This window comes from Symphalangus syndactylus, chromosome 24 (genome assembly GCF_028878055.3).
Source record: "Symphalangus syndactylus isolate Jambi chromosome 24, NHGRI_mSymSyn1-v2.1_pri, whole genome shotgun sequence".
Lineage (NCBI taxonomy): Eukaryota > Metazoa > Chordata > Mammalia > Primates > Hylobatidae > Symphalangus > Symphalangus syndactylus.
In genome coordinates, this window is record NC_072446.2 from 43,143,677 (window position 1) to 43,161,389 (window position 17,713).

Here is a 17,713-nt window from a genome sequence, read left to right on the forward strand (position 1 = left end):
CAAGGGTAGAACCCAAGTCTCTTCTATGAGAGTTTGTCTCTGTGGACTCTGACTCTCTGCACTGTGCTGGGCACTGAGACAAAAGAGCTGAGTTGCTTCACTCAGCCCCTGCCCAGTCCAATGGGGAAGGCTGACTGACAGTGGCTTTCAGAGCAGGGCCCTCCGGCTTCCCCAGAATCTCTCCCCATGGACATATGGCTTTCCACATGTTTGACTTCAGGGTGTGAGGGGAGGAGGTGAGGGCAGAGGTCCTCCCAATGCTGCCTGGAATGGAACAGAGACAAGCTATTGCAATTAGGGAAGAGTGAGCCCTCCCTCTAGTGCGCAGAGTAAACCAGTGTTAGTGTGTGCCTGGGAGAGAGGGAACAGGGAGGCCGCGGTAACCCCGGAGCGAGCTGCCGCGAGCAACAGATCCTTATGTAAAAACACGGTGGATTGTCCCTGTGGTTGCCAAAGCCTCTCCCTGGTGGTCTTGCTCCTTGAGGCGCTCCCAGCTCCCACTTCCTCCTGCCTTCCCCGAGCTTCCAGGCAGCTCCCTGCAGTTCAGGTGCTCCGCGGGGATGTTACCTGTGGCTCTGAGCATGTCTTTCTGTTGGCCTACATCAAACACCTGGCTGTCGCCGGCAGGCGGGCTCTGAAGGCTACTGTGCATGTTCACCAAAGGGTGAGGTCACCATTCAGGAGTCCTGCTTCTTAAATGGGTTTTGCAAAACCATGGGTCTCCTGGGAGGGCACTGGGTGGGGGGCGGGGGGAGCAGAGAAATGGCATTAAGGGAGTTGGGAGGGAGAGAAGAATGGGGATCTTGTTTTTTGTCGTCTTGAAACTGTGTTGTAGGCAGTGGGGTCTCTCTGTACCTCCCACCCTTGAGGAGGGAGGTAAAGATGAGCTCAGTGTCCAACACCCCCTTTTGCGTTTGACTAGAGATGGTAACCATCTGATAGCAGGGAGAAAGGGAGAACTAGAAAAGAGTGGGTGGAAGGAGAAGTAGGGGGTAGACAGCTGCTTCTCTCTGCCCTGCAGTTACCCCTGAAACCCAGGAATTCACATGGGCATCCCCCCACCCCACCCCACCCTCCACCCCCAGTTCTTTTCAGTTATAGTTGGGTCCTTGCTGGGCGGAAGGGAGCACTGATACAGTTCACATCTGTCCAGTGAGTGGCATCTCCTATCTGCTCCTTCCTGCCTGAGCCGGCCATTTGTACCCTGCAAAAGTCCGAGTTCCTGCCCTGCCATCCTTCCTGGCCTGGAAATGCACAAGCGTCACTCACAAGTGCTTAATTTTCCTGAAGCAGGGAATTGGGCCCGAGTTAATTTCTAAATGTCTATTCCAGACCCTTCTCCGACCAGGAGCCTGTGGTTCAGTCCCTGGCAAATGAGCAGTGATGCTGATTAGCAAGTGTTCAGATGGGCAGCCTGCCTTTCCTGGGGCACTGGCTGGGAACACCAACACCTTTCTTGTGAGCACATCTCCCGCTTTTGCCTATAAAAACAATCTATAAAATGGTAAAGATTGGGCCATAAAACTTCCGTTCCAATCCATTCAGCATCAATAGCCTGAAAAAGTGGGAGCAGCAGAGGGGCCAAGATTAGCTTTGAAATAAATACATCTTAGGAGGTAAGAATGAATTTCTTGGTTGAGGGTGGTGGGGAAGGGATGGGGTGCGACCATCATAGCTCAAGCCTCCCATCATCCTTCAGTCTCTGTTCTTGGGGGTCCTGGTCACACCATGGGCCTGGGCAGGGAAGTCACCTGGTTTGGCTGAAGGATGGGGCCTCAGGCCCCTCCCCATATTGCTCCAGACATGGAATTTACAACAAAGAAGTAGAAAGACAGGATATGAGGGTAGGAAGGTACAAGGAGGCAGTTGTCCAATTTTCTAAGAAAATGGATTTGTTCGAGTGAGAAACTAAAATGTCAGGTTTAGGAAGGCGGCTTTGGATTGAATGACTACTGGTGTCTCAGGCAGAACTGTCAGCCTGGGAGGTGTCACATGATTCCTGTGTCTTCACATGATCACTGTTTTGGGGGGGGTGGGGCCAATCATGTGAATTATCTTGGGTGGGGGAGGCAGGAGAAGAAGTTTCTAAAGATTGCTTTTAGCACAAATGCTGCCAAAGGGAAATTCTAAAAAGATCCCAGTGAAGTCACCAACCTATGTTTTTGGACCCAATGTGAGGCCTGTTTCCTAAAACAACTGCACTGAGGGAGATTCTGAGGCTGGGAGAAGGGCAAGGGACTGGGGCCTGGGGACACCTGGCACCTGATTTTGTGTCAGCAGGGCCTGACGTTGAACCCGCAGGATGTCTGCTTAGCCCCGGCTACGCCTTGAGACCTCTGAGTCACCCCCCAGGCCGACCTCAGATAAACTCCCATTCATTTCTTCTCTCTGTCCTGGAGGAGGCCAAGCCAAGTTGCAGTTCAGGCTCTGGGGAGCAGCGGGGCCCCCCAGTGAAGCCCTGACCCTTTGGTAGAGGGTGGCATTCTGGGGGCTCCTCTGTACTTTCCTAAATGGTAAAGTTAATCTCACTTCCTCTTTCGTAAGAAGAGAAAACGGGGCGGGAGTGCTTTGGCTCAACACGCTCAGGCTGTTGGAAGTTCCTTTAAAGCCATAGTTTTCTCTGAGTACTTTCTGGCCTTTACTAACCCCTTGGAAACTCACGGTAATTCATGTCTGTACTTGCAGTCATGCAGCACCTATGAAGTGCTGGTGTGAACCATGTGTTGAGAGAAGGGAGGAAAACCAAAACCAACGTTCATTAAATAGTTAACGGCATTCCAGGCTGGATGCTGCTCCTGCATCTTCTCATCCGCAAGACATGAATTGGCTCTTATCCCCATTTTGCAGATGCGGAAAATCGAGTCCCAGACTGGGGAAGTAACTTATAAGTGATAGAGAGGAGACAGGATTTTGGATGCTGGCCTTCCTGCTGGGTGGCTTCTAGGAAAGAAGTTCAATGACTTAATCAGGATGATTTAGTCCAAGCTGGAGAGGGAGTGAGAGAGGCCGCTCTCTGGGCTTGGGTGGAGGATTGTGGAAGAGTTCTTTCTCTGGGCAGAAGGTTTTGATGAAGTCACAGGCATTTGTCTGAAAGCCTGCTGAGGGTGGAAATACTGACAGCCCCTTGGTCCTCACCAGTAACAACACATGAGGGGTGATGTGGCTCCTGTAAGAGCCCCCCATCTGGGCTGCTGAGCTCTGGAGCCCCCAGAGCTGGAATATTCCTCCCTGCATCTTCCTGGTGCCCTTTGCGACAGATGGAGAGGGGGTGTGCGAGAGGAAGGGAGTCTAAAAGTGTTGTACGGATCCCACACGCGCTCGCTTGCTGCTTCCAATGGCTCCGTGCGACAGGTTATTTTCTTATTTGTAGTCTTGGACTGACGGAAGGTTTCCCCCCTCTCTCTCTTTTTAAATGTGCTCAGATTTCTGGCCTGTCAACACAACTCAGATCATGTCACTCCCCAGCTCAAAACTGTTGAGTGGGTCCAAGTTTTCTTTAAAAAAAAAAAAAAAAAAAAAAAAAAAAAAAACACAAAGCTGCCGTGAGGCCTGGGCTTCCTCCCTGCCAGGCCTGATTTCCAGCCACATGTTTTCCAACAAGCTGACCTGTTGAGATGCTGCAGGATAACCAGGCTTCCTCCCTGCAGACCAGAGCTTTGCTGGCTACTCAGCCACACGAGCACCCCAAAGACCCTGAGAAGCCCTGCACTGTAGAATCCCGAGCTGGGTCACATTTACTCCAGTGTTCCCTGAACATATGAACAAGAGGTGTTTGATTTGTAGAACGCCCATTAGCATGCGGCCTCTCTCCGTTTGGTAAATGGTTTTCTACAGATCCATGCCCTCAGCTGAACTCTCAGCTCTGTGCCTCGGCCCGTGCTGTTCCTGCCATCACAAATGCCCACCCTGTACCTCCTTGTCTTCCTATGTCTGAATCCTGCTCATCTTTCGAGGTTCAACTTAATGTGCCTCCTGAGGGGGGGGGGGTCAGAGGAGCCTCTCCACACAGACACACAACCTAGCCTAGTGCTAAGATGGTGCTAAGACCCCTGGGTTTTGATCTGAGTCCTGCTACTGACTTGGACAATTGGCAGAAATCTGTGTCTCATTTTGCTCGTCTGTCAAAGAGGAATGGTATTAACCACTCTATTGCAAGGATTAAGTTAATTAATGCGGGTATAATGCTGGAAGCCATGCCTTGTATGTAGTAAGCACTCAGTACATATTAACCAGTGTTGTAATTAGCATGGCTTTATTCTGGTTTGATTCCTCATTTATAACATTGGGACGGATTTTCATAAAGCATCTAACACAGTTGCTTACACATAGGGGGTACTTAAAAAACAGCAAAGGCTGTTCAGTGAACAAATGTCCTTCAGCTTGATATTTTCCTTGTAGCTTTTTTTTTTTTTTTTTTTTTTGAGACAGAGTTTTGCTCTTGTTGCCCAGGCTGGAGTGCAATGGCGTGATCTCGGCTCACCACAACCTCCGCCTCCTGGGTTCAAGCGATTCTCCTACCTCAGCCTCCCAAGTAGCTGGGATTACAGGGATGCGCCACCATGCCTGGCTAATTTTGTATTTTTAGTAGAGACAAGGTTTCTCCATGTTGGTCAGGCTGGTCTCGAACTCCCGACCCCAGGTGATCCACCTCCCAAAGTGCTGGGATTACAGGCTGAGCCACCGCACCACCCAGCTGTCCTTCTAGCTTTTATGCTGTTGGAGGATGGACAAGTTGAGTAGAAACCCAGGCTAGAGTGATTTAATTGCCTGTTACTAGGGACTGAGCGCTGTGGGCACAGCCTGCCTCTAGGTGTCTCTATCTGGATCCACGGGTCTGCAGTTGTGGATTCCCGGACCCGCAAAGCTGTAGGGGGCCTGAGAGAGCCCTCTGTGCTTTCATCCAGTGCCTTATTGTGCGGCCAAAAGAACAGAGAGAAAAAAACTGGCCGGGCCCACGCAAGAGATCCATGGCAAGGCCCGGCTGGAACGCCAAGCCTCCTGTGGTCCAGGCCAAGGCTTTTAAAAACTGGGCTGTGCTGGAACTTTCCACTGTTTCAGCCAGAAATCTGACAGGATCCCGAATTCTGTGGGAAAACACTAAAGTAATACTAATAGGAACCATCTGGGTTCTCTGCTTCCTGGGCTCAGCACTTGGTGTGTGACCCTGGTGGTACTCACAGCCACCTGGTGATGCGCATCGTTATCTTCAGACCCGTTCGATCCGTGAGGAAACTGAGGCTCTGAATGGTGAAGCAGCTTGCCCAAGGCCACACAGTAAGCGCCAGATTTGGATAACCACTGTCAGCCTAATCACAGAGCCTATGTGGTTAACTGTTGTGCCATTCCTTAGCCGTCACTGAAGCTTGCTTGACAGGTAGGGAAACTGAGGCCCAGTTGTGCTGGCCCCCTGCTCCCTTAGTGCTCCTTTCGTTTTTTTTTTTCCTTTTTTTTGAGACGGAGTCTTGCTCCATCGCCCAGGCTGGAGTGCAGTGGTGCGATCTCAGCTCACTGCAGCCTCTGCCTCCTGGGTCCAAGCAATTCTCCTATCTCAGCCTCCCCAGTAGCTGGGACTACAGGCACACACCACCACGCCCAGCTAATTTTTGTGTTTTTAGTAGAGACTGCGTTTCACCATATTGATCAGGCTGCTCTCAAAATCCTGACCTCAGGTGATCCGCCCGCCTCGGCCTCCTCTCGTATTTGTATCAGTGCACCTTCCTACGAGGTGGGGGCAGTGTGTGTCCCCAAGGTGTGTCCCTGTCCCCATACTAGAGAAGGAAGCATCTATTTTCACAGCTGAAGCTGCTTTCCTGTTAACTTCTGGTGTTCCTGGGGTGGGTATTCTGATGAAGCCCTCCACGAGATGGATTTTCCCTGCCAGGTGTCTTGCCAGGCCCTCAGTCCAGAGAGATGCAAAACAGCTGAGGTGGAAGTCGGAAATGCTGCAGAATTGGTCCTTTGTGTCTAAGATTTCCTGGCACATTCGTTTGGGGGCGCAGGGTGTTAGATGGCTGCAGATTAGCGCCAAGAGCCCAAGGAGATCAGGTGCTCGGATCAGGAGGGAGATTGGAAGCTGGTTGTGAGCGATGGGCCTCCCAGCCAGGAGGGACGGCTGGAGCAGGTGGGCGGTGATACCAGCGCCGTTTCTACAGCTCCATTCTTCAGGCCGACCGTCGGTATTCTCCAGAAATGGAAGCCCATGGTGGAAGGAAATACTAGGTACACGATGTGCTCGGCACAGGCTGAGCCTTGAACATGTGTTAGCTCTTCCTTATCTTTTTATTTTGGAAAATTTCAAACATATGCAAAATGAGAAGGAATGATGTAATGAGCCTCAGCTTTGACACTGATCAACTCTCTACCATGCTTGTCCCCTGCCCCTATTTTTGCTAGGGAGAGGAGAATCGGGGAGTATATAAAGCGAGTGCTAAACATGGGGTATCATTTCACCCACCAATACTCTCTCCACGTCCCTTCATGTGAGCTGTTGTCTGACCCTCACCACGAGCCAAACAGTATGGTCCTTCATCCCCACTTTACAGATATGGAAACTGAGGCTTCCCAAGGCCAAGTGGGGCTCATCCTTAGGCCACACAGCCAGTGAGAGGTAAAGCCAGGCTCCACTCCTCACTTTACCCTTAACCACTTTGCAGTCATTATTAGGGTCATTTTAATTGTAAATATTCATTCAACAAATATTTTTGAGCACCTACTATGCGCCAGGGATGGCTCTAGGTGCTTGGAGGATACAAATGTGAACAAGACAGACAAAAACACCTGCTCTCATGCAGCAGACATTCTAGTGAGGAAGAAAATAACACACCTAAGTAAACAAATGATGCCAGGTAGCTGGGGAGAAAAGCAGGAGGAGGGAAGGGAGAAGGTTAGTCAGGACAGAGGGAGGGCTGCTGTAAGGAGCAGAGGCCTCAAGAAAATGGAGAGGTAAGGCCAGGTGCGGTGGCTCATGCCTATAATCCCAGCACTTTGGGAGGCTGAGGTGGGCAGATCACCTGAGGTCAGGAGTTTGAGACCAGCCTGGCCAACATGGTAAAATCCCATCTCCACTAAAAATACAAAAATTAGCCGGGCATGGTGGCATGTGCCTGTAATCCCAGCTACTCTGGAGGCTGCGGCAGGAGAATCGCTTGACCCCAGGAGGCAGAGGTTGCAGTGAGCCGAGATTGCACCACTGCACTCCAGCCTGGGTGACAGAGCAAGACTGTCTCAAAAAAAAAAAAAGAAAGAAAAGAAAAGAAAATGGAGGAGTAGCCACAGGCGATAGCAGGAAAAGAGCCCTCCATGTGGGAGGAATGGCAGGTGCAAAGGCCCTGAGGCAGGAATGAGCTTGTATGTTCCAGGAATTGCAAAGAGGCCAGTGGGGCTAGAGTGAAAGGAGAAGAGGTGGGGGAGTGAGCAGAGGTCAGGGCCAGACTAGCAGGATCTGGCTCATTGAGCACCTAACATGGAGCATGTCTGGCTTGTGAGAGGATCATTATGCATTCTCTCATTTAATTCTCACCATGGTTCTGTAAGATGGGAAATACCATTAACCCATTGGACAGATGAAGAAACTGAGACACAGAGAGGTAAAGTGACTTGCCTAAGGTCACACAGCTTTTATGTGCAGAACTAGGATTTAGGCCCCTGAATGCTGCAGCATCCCCATTGTTGCTTTCCACAGCCACCCTTGACCCCTTCAGGCTCTTCACCCATAGCAGCTGGAGTGAATCAAGTCATCTTTGGTTCTGCTGGAAACCTTTTTTGGTTTCCAGCATGGCATTTCTGAACCATGTCTGTCTCTTCATCCTCACCTCTTACCACTCTCCTTCCTCCTTGGGCTTCAGCCTTGGCAGCCTCCTTTCTGGCCTTTCACCAGCTTCTTTCCCACCCCAGGGCCTTTGAACTGGCTGTCTCCTACGGGAGCATCTTCCCTGGTCTTCGCTTCTTTTGGATCTCAGCTGCCACCTCCCTTCCTTGGATGCTGTCCCAACCACCCCATTCCAAAAGAGGTTCTCGCTTGTGATTCTCTATCACTGGGCCAAATCTGCCTGTTGCCTAGTGCTTCTAGCCATTTCTGTATTAATTCATTTCATTATTTCAGCCCTGTTTACCCCACTAGGATATAAGCTGCACGAGAGATGGGCTATGTCTCTTACTCACTGTTGGGCCTCCCAGGACCTCAGCACAGGGCCTGACACACAGTAGGTGGGTTAATAGATATTGATTGAATAAAAGAACAAGGTGGGTACTAAAATCCCCCTTTTAAAGAGGAGGCTTGGAGTTATGAGGTTGTACAAGCAAAGCTTATTCCCTAACTACCACAGTCCCCCCTCTGCAGCCAGGGCCGGGATCATGCCACAGTTCCCTGCCCATCAAGCTGTCATGAAGAGCCCTAAGATATCAGGAAGCACAAAGATATCAATGCCAGGAGGGACAGGAGGAGGCAGCCAAGAAACCCCAGAATTTGTACTTAAAATTCTGGCTACACAAACTACTTGCCCCACTTTAGACACCATGATGAATGATCAGGTGCTGCAAACCATGAAACATGACGTAATTAGTGCTGCACTCTTGGCTGAGGGTTGGCTTGGAGGCCCCACCTTGAGGTTAGCCTCCCCCAGAGGGTCACTGCACGAGGCAGTCTGATGCGGGGTGGGGGTTAGAACAGAGGGAGGTGGAATCAGACCACTCGGCAGCCCTGTGACCATGGCCAAATGGTTGTACCTCCCAAAGCTTCACATCTGGTCCTCCGTGAAATGAGGGTGGTGACAGCCCTGTCTTACTGGGTTCCTGCAGAGGTTCCATGAGGCCTGTCTTGCTCTGGGCAGCATCAACGCTTATTAGCTATTGTTACTGCTGTTATGTGATTGTCATCATTTTATGGTTTGGGAATTTTAAAAGCTCCATCTTTTGCCAGCAGGGATACCTGAAACCCACTCCTCTGCCCCTCAGCCTCAGTTTCCCCTTCTGTGACTGGGAGTCTTGGCTCGGCTCCTCTCTTGCAGGTCCCTTCCAGCCCTGATGCTCCAGCCTGCATGTCCTCCTGGCCCTTTGTCCTGATGACTCCACAGACTTCTCTGGCAGGAGAGGCCATGGAGGGGCTTCTGCTTTGGGGCACATTCCTGAATTGGAGTCCAGCATGTGCCGCTTACTGGCTGTGTGCTCTGGGGCAGGTGTCTTCCCAGCTCTGAGCCTCCGTTTCCCCATCTGCAAAATGGAACTGCTAACACTGTTTCCTCCCAAATGGGTGACTGTTGAGGGTTAAGGAATTAAGAGCCGTGGAAAGTGCTTTTGCAAGCTGCAAAATGCTCTATAAAAGGAATCAGTGAATAGTGTCAGCTTGGGGAAAAATCCCGTCAGTCCGGAGACTGTTTGCTGCCGGCAGTGTGCTGAAACCCTGGCAAATGTCGTTTAATAAATGCGTGTTGCTTTTAAGAGGGCCTTTATCTCAGCTGGGAAAATGTGTGCGCATCCTTGGCAACCTGAGAATCCAGAAGCATGAACTGGAGGGGACCTGTCACAGGGAGAAGCGATCGCATGGGGTGGCTCCAGGCTCCAGTGTTGGAATCCCACCTCTGCCACTTACCTGCCTCTGCAGGCTCTGCTTCCTCATCTGTAGGAGGGGATAGTGACAATAACACCTGCCACTCTGGGCTGGTATGTCCTGAGGGCTAAATGAAGGCTTCTGGTTATCTGGCCTAACCCATGCATTGCCCCCATGAAAGTGTGGCTGTGCAGCACCAGGGCCTGTCTCAGGGCAATGGTTGGGGCCTGGAGGTTGGGAGGACCTCCCAACCGCAGCCTCTCCAGGCCTTACTCCAGGCCTCAGTTTCTTCCTCTGCAAAACGAGGAGGAGGAAAGGTCCTTAGGTTGTCAAGGCACCAAGCCTAGTAGATGTCAATGTCCTCTACCTGCTCTCCCAGCCTCTGCTTGTCCCCCAAAGCCTGTTAATTCTAAAGCATATTTACACAGATTTGCAGTTCTTTTCCTGCCACTTTGCAAACAGGGTCACACTGCAGGCATCACTTCATCACCTCCAGGTTCCATCTGAACCTGGCAAATGCTCCATAGGGCTCCCAGCGCTGCCTGTCCCCGCTGCCTCCTTGCCAGCAGTGTGCTCAGCCTGCCTACAGGTCCATGCCAGAGGGGCCTCATGCATGCATCGAGGCAGAGCTGGTTCTGCCTCGGAGAGGATCCTGAGCCTCTCAGGCTTAAGGACGTGGTCATCTGTCGCCCCCTTCATCTTTAGACACCCATCTGCATGGTGACAGCTGCTCTGCATTGAGTACTTACTCTGTGCCAGGCACGCTAGCCTGTTTCATCCTCAGAACAACCCTAGTATTGTTATCATCATCATCAGACCCATTCTACAGATAAAGAGCCAGAGGTCCAGAGGGGGCGAAACATTTCCTGGAGTCTCATGGGTAGCAGAGTTGGAATCCAAATTAAAACATACTTTTAACAAGTGCCAGGCACTGCTCCAACCCTGGGGAAGAAAACTCAGTTCCTGCTCTCAAAGGACTTAGAAGTGAGTCTATGATAGGGAGATGAGCACTTTAAAAAAATTAACAAGGAAATGCATAGTTTTTTGAGTGAGGATGATATATCAAACAATTAAGCAGAGCCAGGGACATTGAGGTGGATAGTATCTTAGACAGAAGGGCCAAGGAAGGCCTCTCAGATAGGCCTGAAGGAGGGGAGGGAGCCAGACATGTAGATATTTAGGGATGAGAGTGCCAGGCAGAGGTAATGGCGAGTGCAAAGGCCACGTGGTTGAGTGGAGAATCTGGCACGATTGGGGAAAAGCAAGGCTGTAGGCCCCTGGGGCCACTGTAAAAATTCTGGATTTCACTCTGAGTGCAGTGGGGGCTGTGGGAGGGTTTTGCACAAAGGAGGAACGTCACCTGACTTAGGTTTTAGAGGCTTCTCTGGCTGCTGGGGGAATGTGGCTGGTAGAGAGGTGAGGCAGAGGCAGGGAGGTCAGCATGGAGGTTCAGTCAGGGCGGTAAGGAGAGGTCAGGGTCTGGTCATGTGTTGGAAGTTGAGCCAGCAGGATCTACTAACAGATGGGTTGTGGGACACGGATGAAAGGCAGTCAAGGAAATGTCTCATTCTCAGTCCAGCACTTCTAACCACGGAGCATCTGACCTGGGGAGGGAGGGGGCTGCATTTCCTGTTTACAGGTGAAGAAACAGGCTTAGAGAAAAGCAACTTTGCCAAGCACCATGCTAGAGACAAGACATAAAGGTCCTCCGGCCCCAGAGCCCAAGCTCTGGACGGTCTTAGCACCTTAGAAGTTTACCTACTGCATGGAAGGGGCCACCAGAGGCTGCCCCTTCCCTGCAGGGATGTGGCACAGCACTGAGTTCTCAGAGCTACCCAGGGCAAGGGTGAAGGAGTGGGGACCCTGAGCCCCTGGGCCAGCTGTCAGCTTATTTACCAGGCCACATGCATCCCCATTTTTGGTGGCTTCAATGCAGGTAGCAGTTTCTATCACAGCACCTGCTTTGTCCCTGCCCAATGGGTGTATCCAGTGGTGCCGGCAGAATGCTCCCAGTGCTGGCCTGCTCTTCAGATGGGCAACCGAAACCATCCTTCAGGGCGCTAGGTTAGCCCAGTCCCAGGTCCTCCCCATCTCAGCTTCCTTCCAGCCAGTGAGCACGTTCCAAGGACTCTACCCTGAGTCCTGTCACCTCTGCATCTTTGCTCGTATGGTTCCCTCCTCTTGGAATGCCTTCCTTCACCCCAGCCTCTGTCAGCCTTTAAGTCCTAGCTCAGGGGCCACCAGCTCCAGGAAGTCTTCCTGGGTTTCACTCTCTTCCAGAACCCCATCCCCAAACCTCCTCTTGCAACACCGATCACCATGTGTGTGGTCATTGCTCATGTCCAGGACTGCCCCACATGCTAAGATACTCTCAAGGGCAAGGGCCTGTCTTACTTGGCTCTGTTTTCTGTGGTATCTAGGACAGGGCCTGGCAGCAGAGTGAGGTTTGAGAGGGCATGAATGAATCATTCTGACTCCAGAGGAAATCGCTGTGTAGTCATGGCTGTTGGAGCCCCAAGCTCTCTTGGGAACTGCGGCATCCATGCAGCCATCCACTGGCGCAGCCCCAGCTACCTTTCGCCTTCCTGCGTGGGGTCATGGGCTCCAGCGGATGGTTCTGGGCTAGCCTGTTCACAGCTGTGCCCTGTGGCCAGCACATAGTAAGTAGGTGCTCTGGAAAGGTTAGCATCTCCTATCAAGGGCACAACCCTAGACAGATACCACACAGGGTGTTGACTGCCGGGAGCCCATGGTAGACTTGAGGGAAGTGTGTCTCCTCACCTCCTCCATCACCCTTATGCTTGTGGAAACTTACACAGCAACCTCATCTATTCCAGGCACATGCCCAGCTGGACACACTCCCAAACACAGGCACACGGACACCTGGGGTGCACACAAATAGTGGCAAGTGTATACCTCCCTGCTTGTCAGTGCACACACCGTCATAGTCACATTTACGCATACACCACTCTGTCACACACGTGCCACCCCCCCACACACCCTCTACACACACACACACACACCACACTCACGTGCATGCCGCTCCTGCATCACTGTCCCACACACTCACACCCTCCCACACATGCCTAGGCCACCATGATTCAGGCACTCTCCTGCACACAATTCACATGCCCACGCCCATGATCCCTAGCCCCCCATGCAGACACTCCTGTGCTGCACTCTGACATATTCCGGCACACAGGCGCCGTCTCTTTCACACTCCTCCTTGTGCCCGTACATGTGTGTGCAGATGCTTATGCTCTGTACACACATACATGTACGTACACACATGTGTTCTCGTGTGCATACTCTTATGCACCCTCAGCACACTCATGTTCACATGTTCTATTGCACAGCCCTGTACTATATCCTGTGTACATCCTCTTTAATGCACACTTAATGTTCACATGTTCTCTGCCTAGCCCTTTATTACATCCTGTATGCATCCACTTTAATGCACATTTATGTTCACATGTGCTATTGCAAGGTCCTGTACTACATCCTGTGAGCACCCTCTTTAATGCACACTCTTGCACTGCATACTCTTGCACACAGCATTAAGTCACACCCAGAAGATAGTAGAGGCAGCCCATCATGAGGAGCTGCTATAAGTGCAGGGTGGAAAATCGCAGCCTTCTGAGGATGGTGAATAACAATAATGATGAGGGAAGAAGGGAGCCGGGTATCACTGCAGCCACTTTAGAATGTTGAGCCCTGTGTACTGCCAGAGCTCTAGCCGTAGCCTCCCAGACCCTGGGGATCCTTGAGTACAAACAAAGAATCTGCAAAGAATCCAAACAGGTGGCCTCCAGCCTGTCCCTGTGGCTTGTGCTGTGGTGACCCACTGCTTCCAGGGGATGGGCAAGCTCCCATGCAGTGGCAGCGAGTACCCGCCTGGGCAAGGCTGGCTCTTGGGAAATGTACTTGTTAGCTTCATTCTCCCCACCCCTTGAGACAGGCTTCTGGAAGACTCACACCCCAGGGTTAGGCAGCCCTCCCCATCCCTGCCTCAAGCTTTGCTTTTAAGTTGATTTTTTTTCTATTAGAAAAAACATCCATGTGGGCAGGGCGCAGTGGCTCATGCCTGTAATCCTAGCACTTTGGAAGGCTGAGGCGGGCAGATTGCCTGAGGTCAGGAGTTTGAGACCAGCCTGGCCAACATGGTGAAACTCCATCTTTACTAAAAACACAAAAATTAGCCAGGTGTAGTGGCAGGTGCCTGCAACCCCAGCTACTTGGGAGGCTGAGGCAGGAGAATTGCTTGAAGCCGGGAGGTGGAGGTTGCAGTGAGTTGAGATTGTGCCATTGCACTCCAGCCTGGGTGATGAGAGTGAGACTTCGTCTCAAAAGAAAAAGAAAGAAAAGTATCCATGCTAATTTTTTTCACCCTTTATGAAATTATTTTCATCTTTTAATCTCAAAAGCCACACACATGAACATTGTTTTTTAAGAAATCAAATATATTTTCTAAATCCCAGTGGTCAGTTCCCAGCCCCCATCTTACTGCATCTCTCAGTGGCATTCAATGCAGGTGGTCACACCCTCCTTGGCCAATTCAAAGAAGAGAAAGGAGATGTGGCGGGAGAAGCAGGTCACAGGAAGGAGCCGGGAGATGGGATGTAAGATGCCAGCAGGAGCCTCTTGCCCAAGGGGGTTGGGTACATTCCAGATGTAATCATTTGAGTGATTTCTTTGAAATCCATCTTTGCCTCGAGGGTGGAAGCTCCATGAGGCCAGGGACACAGCCATTTCACAGTCCTTAGCTCAGGGCCTGGCACAGGGAAGGATCCAGAATGCAGCACTGACCGCCCTTGCTGTGGACACTTACAACAAACATATGGTGACCACCCACTGTACTGACTTCTCCCCTTAGAAAACGTGTTCATGTGTTTTGTTTCATTAACTTTTCTTCCAAAACCAATAAATGTTCACTGCAAAAAAATACAATATATGATTTATTATAAAGTAATAAGAAAACATGCCGACCTCCATCCTACCTCAGTCCCATTTCCCAGATGTAACACACCACAGCAGTGCCATGTTTAACTTATCATCCTTGCAAACCTTTTTCTCTAGACATGCAATTGACCAATCAACAAATATTTATCGAGCATCTACACTGTGCCAACCACAGTAGCAGGAGCTGGGGAAACAGTGAACAAAACAGACTAAATCCCTGGAGAAGAGGTTCATTTAAACAATACACATACGGTAACATACATCATTACATGTACAGGTTTTTTAAAAAACAAAATGAGATACTATAAATATTCTTTTTTGTTCATCCAATTTAGAGAAGCTGAAAAATGCCCAAAGTAGGAGGGGAAAAAAGGAGAAAAACCTCATGAGGTTTAGATTCATGATCCAAAGAGAGTTACATTTTATAGCTTTGTTTAATACCCTCTAGTTGTTTATATATAGTTTTATTTTACAAAGTCATGATCATACAGAGAGTATAGATTTTTCTCCATCTTTTTTTTTCTTACGAAAGAAATGCAAACAGAAAACATAAACAAGAGCAAAATCCCATGGAAATCTACCACTCAAAATAATCATGGCTAGTCTTTAATATCATTGTTTTTTTCCAAAATTGGGAGTTTGGGATCACACTGGATCTACCACTTGGTAACAGACTCTGATCTTGTAACACATTTCCATTGTAATTCTGTACCATCATTTTCATGGCTATAGACTTGGCCTATAGCTGTGAAAGTAGATTCACCATGATGGGATCAGCCAATCTCCTTTCCTTGGATATTAGGAGATTTGCATTATCATACAAACACTTAAGTGAATGAAGCAAAATGTCTTCACATATTCTTAGTTACCTAAAGGTATGATGTTAAATTGTTTTTCTTCACTCATATTTTCACTACATCGGAATGTTGATTGCAGTTATCTTTGATGGTATGATGTGAGATTATTACTTTGTTTTCATACTTCTTTATTTTCTCTAAATGTCTTGCAATGAACAGGTTTTATTTGCATAAACACAATATTATTTAAAATGATGCCATGAAAATTTCTATATGACCGCCGTTTTCATGGTAATGGCTTGTTACGGCTGCCTGTAATTCCACATAGGGGATAGGCCGTAATTTACTTAACCATCCCCTATCATTGACTGGCTGGGCTTTTTCCAACATTTTAAAGATCGTTATACAGGAAACCTACTCCCTATCTGGGGTTATGTCCTCAGGGAGCAGCCCAGCAAAGGCTGGTGAACAGATTTCACACCTTTGGTTCATCCTGCCAAGCTGCTTTCCCGAAAGGATGTTCCAATTTCCACTCCCACCGGCAGTGCGTGGGAATGCCTGCCCAGCCGCCCTCCTCTCCCTGAGACGGTTCAGGCCCCTGGACAGTCGCATCCTCTGCCAGGAGGGCAAGAGAGAGCAGGAAATAATTTGGCCAGCAAGTGACCCCAGACCCAGAACCAGGAGTGATTTTTAACAAGCCTGATTCTTAGAACAGAACCTGCAAAGAAAAAGAAAGCAAGCAAGGAAAAAAAAAAACCTCTCTACTGGAAAAAACATACACATACACAGATTAAAATAATATTTGGCACTTACGTCGCACTTTTAAAATTCTTCAAACGCTTTATAAACACTAGCTAATTAATTAAGCCGCCTAAATCTGGCTGCAGTTGGTGGAGAGAGCTTGAGAGGAGCTAAAAAAAAAAATGGGGGAGCCAGCCCTACACAACTCCAGATTTTATTGTCGCCTGCCTGGGGTGTGATTACAGGCCTCCGGCTGCACCACAAGAATAGCCCTGCTCCAACATGCTGCACGCCTGACTCCGCAGCCTCTCCTGCGCCTCCTGCTCCCTCACCAACTGCTGACTCACAGCCCCGTGTGGTGTTATTGATAAGGATAATAATAACTGCAAGCCAGGCTCAGTCCCGGGCTCCAGGCCTGCACCCTCTCCTGGATATGCCAGTATCAACTCCATTTAACATATGAAGAGAGAGGGGATTTGCCCAGGGTCATGGAGCCAACAAAATCCTTCCTTCATTCATTCATTACCACATTCATTCTGCATATTTTTATCGATGACATTGTGTTTTAGGCAGGAGGTTGGAAACAGTCCCTTGTGGATCCTACATCCTACTATTGGGAATAGGACAATCCAGAGAAAATCAAATATATGAATAATATAGCTATGTGATAATAACGGGAATAGGAATTAAAACTTACCCAGCACCTATGCAGCAGGCATACCACTGTGTCGGTCCTCATGACTGTGCTGGGGTGGATGCCGGAATCCCACTTTATGGATGATGGAATGGGGGTCCAGGGAAGGTGGGTACAGAGGTGACTAAGAGGAGAGCCATGCTGTCGCCGAGGCCTGCTGGCCCCAGCAACTGTGCTTCCCCGAGGCAGCCTTTCCGGTTGGTTCCGTGTCGAGGCTGAAATACAGACCTGTCGGGAAAGTTCCTAGCTCAGTGCTGCTGGCAGCTGCTGGTGCTGCCTCTGATGTCTCCGCCTGGATGGGCCTCCTGGGCCTCCCACACATCTGTCTACCAGCCTCACCCCTCTCAGGCTGTCTGATGCTGGCTGGGCCTCTGTCCACTGTGGGTTCTGTTGTTTTCTCCTGCGCCATGAAGATCTTGCCATGTTCAACTTCAAATGGAAATGAAATGAGAAGCTGGACTTCCTGACAATAAAAGCAGTTGAGGTCTTAAGTGGTTGATCAGGAAAATAAAGTCGAAATGGTCATATTTACACCCAAAGCAGGTGAAGTGGTCTTAGGCACTCTGAGACTCCACTCACCTGCCATGAGAACCGGGCCCCAAGGGTGATCCTTTGCCAGAGTCAAGACTGGGTTAGGCTGGGAATGGGAGAAAGAGGCAGGACAATGGGCAGATAGCCCTAGGCTTGCCGCAGTGAGGGCAGATAAGGGTCTGTGAGCCTCCTTACCTGGCTGCCCTATCCCTACCAGTGGGGCGGTGCCAGGCCAGGGGTTGGTGGGCAAATTCACAGGGTCTCTCTTCTGCCCAGGCAGAGCCAGAGGGGCTGCTCTGGACATCTGCCGCAGCCTTGTCTGATGTACAAGGCAAAGGTGGCCCAGGTCAGGGCAGGACAAGGTCACATGAAGGGTCAGTGGAGAATCCAACTGGGGCCCCAGGTCACCTGTCACCAGCATACCAGGCAGCTGCCACTCCTCTGTCT

General features: G+C 50.1%; 1 protein-coding gene across 8 annotated transcripts in view; it reads left to right on the plus strand.

Moving 5' to 3' along the window:
• Positions 1 to 17,713, plus strand: part of LOC129474824 (tyrosine-protein phosphatase non-receptor type substrate 1) — a 45,905-nt gene that overhangs the window by 1,655 nt on the left and 26,537 nt on the right. The window lies entirely within an intron of this gene.